We start from the raw sequence: 2,636 nt of genomic DNA, 5'->3' as shown, positions 1-2,636 counted from the left end.
GAGTGCATCAGGGTGGTATCCTGACCATACTTATTCTGTATTCTGAGCAAATACTCAGAGACATTGGACTGTCTGAAGAAGCACGCAGTACCAGGATCGGAGGAAGGCTTGTTAACAACCTGTGTTATACAGATGACACCGCCTGGCTTGAGGAAAGTGGGGCGTAAGACCTGAAGCACTGGTTGATGAAGATCGAGGACTGCAGCCTGCAGGGTGGGTTATAACTTGATGTAAAGAAAACCCAAACCCTCACAACTGCACCACTAAGTAGTAACATGATAAATGGTGAAAAGACTGGAGCTGTTGGGATTTCATCTTGCTTGGATCCACAGCCAATACCTGTGCAAGCAGTAGTCAAGAGAGCAAGTGACACACCGCATTGGGTAACTCTGCTGCACAAGACCTCTCTAAAGTGTCAAAAAGCAACGACATTATTTTGAGAAATAAGGTGCACCTGACCCAAGCCATGGAGTTTTCAATCACCGCCCAGGCTTATGAAAGTAGGACATGGACTAAAGAAGAACAGAGAAAAATCACCGCACTTGAATTATGCTGCTGGCCGTGAATATTGACGGACCATGGGCTCCCCAAAGAACAAGCAGCTCTGTCTTAGAACCAAGTACAGCCAGAATGCTCCTTTGAAACAAGGATGACAAGACTCCAGCTCATTTACTTTGGACAGATTATCTGGAGAGGCCAGTCCCTGGAAACGGACATCAGGCTTGAGGGGCAGTGGAAAAGAGGAAGACACGTGACAGGCGGGTTGACACAGTGGCTGCAGCAACGTGCGCAAGCAGAGGAGTAACTGTGAAGAGGGCACAGGACTGGTCAGTGTACATGAGGTCGCTAGGACTTGGACTTGATGAGAGCGCCTATCAGCAACAACCAAGAGGTTAGCCACTTGCTCCTATGGTTTTCTCTGAATACATCCTCCCCCCCAAATTAATACATTTGAAATACACTTTTTAAAGTATTTTATCTACCTAATTACTCAGGTTCAACACGTGCTTATTTGGAAAATGGCTGGCTTAAAAAGAAAATGGTTTGAATCATATATTTGTAAAGCCACAAAGACTTTTTTTCTTCCTCAAACCAACCCAAACCCCGGGTGTACAACATGAAAAGGGAGAAAGGCTAACTCTGTTTTCTAATAGAGCACTACCAAATCACTCTCCCAGGCTATCAGGCTGACAATCAACAATAGAGAACCTGCCACGAACTAGCATGTCTTTATGGTATCCTGCCAGGAATCCAAGCTTTGCAGTGGGATAAATGGCATCATCCTAAAACATGGGCAGAAAGGAGAATAGGAAAACTGGGATTTATTGCTTTAAAGCCAACTACCTATGCGTTACAGCGGTGCGTTGGGGGGAAATATAAAAGCTCTGAGCCCACTAAATAACCAAGAATGATGGGAAGGTATTTGAGTTGTAGCGCACGCAAGTAACTATATCGCAAGCTTTATGAAAACCTCTTGAAATTGTATTTTTTCCAATTTATGAAAGGGAGAGAGACGAAAGATGGGCTTGACGGGTGGAAATCGCACACAAGCACAATATAAACGAGTCTGCCGACACTGGTGCTCCATCAAATGCTGTTTTCCATTGCATTTGTTATGACGTGGCGTCTAGGGTTCTCTTCGTCTCTGAAGATACCGTTAGAAAGGTGTCTCGCTTTTGATTTGTTTACTAGAGAAAAAGTTGACCCTGAGAAAAAAATTCAATTAATGGAGTGCCAAGATTAGAATGAATAAAAACGCGTGAAGGAAAATTGAAACGTGCCCTGTTCCTTGCTGTTTGCCCGCTGCTGCGACATTTTCCTTTCGTATAAAGTTTTACACAATAATACTGAATATTTTCTCTCTCCAAATTGAGAGAAAGATAGCCTGCCAAGGTAGTTTTTCTCCCTCTCAGGATATGTGGAATATTAATATCTATATCTCTGTTCACACTAAGGGACAGGTAGACATTTTCTCCAATAATTGCCGGTAACTTCAGATTTCAGCCAAATTGCTGAGAAGTCCAAGATCACAAGTAAAAACTATTGACTGCAGTATAATATTGAACAGCATTTAGAATTTGGGATTAAAGTGACCCCAAATGGTCATGAGTCAATGATGAAAAATTTTAAATGGTCCAATTTGTGGACATTTGGGCTTCTTCCATGGGTTTCGTGAATATTTGAATTTTTGGCCTAAAAAAACCGCAAAGCTGCATCAAGAGACTGATAAGGCCGGAAAAGAGGAGAATGAACAAATGTGGGAATTCCTAAATGAGAGTAAAGGCTTTTTGCCTAGGATACTGGACCCAATTTCTCCTCGTGAATTCCTGATTCATCCTCAGGATTCTACTCGGATACCATCGACTTCAATATCCTTGACCACCACGCATGCCTCCCTGCCCTCATGTACCTGGGGAGCCTCTTCCCTGTGCTTCCAGCACACCAGTGCTGTTTGCGCTCATGGTCCTTTTCAGGAGATATTGGGCCTGTTTTTTGCCCCAGCTCCTCCCGGCCCCAATAGACTGTAGCATTTTGAAGACAAGGACTGTGGTTTCTGTCATTTTTGTATACCCGGAAAAAGCCACAGAATGAGTGTTTACTCCATGAATAAACAAACAGAATTCATGATCAAGCAG

General features: G+C 43.4%; 1 protein-coding gene across 1 annotated transcript in view; it reads right to left on the bottom strand.

Moving 5' to 3' along the window:
* Positions 1-2,636, bottom strand: part of COL9A1 (collagen type IX alpha 1 chain) — a 94,712-nt gene that overhangs the window by 81,746 nt on the left and 10,330 nt on the right. The gene's annotated exons all lie outside the window — the stretch shown is intronic.

This window comes from Echinops telfairi, unplaced genomic scaffold, assembly GCF_000313985.2.
Source record: "Echinops telfairi isolate 266 unplaced genomic scaffold, ASM31398v2 ScPeMD7_3533;HRSCAF=4204_0, whole genome shotgun sequence".
Lineage (NCBI taxonomy): Eukaryota > Metazoa > Chordata > Mammalia > Afrosoricida > Tenrecidae > Echinops > Echinops telfairi.
This window is presented reverse-complemented; position numbering and strand designations above follow the sequence as displayed.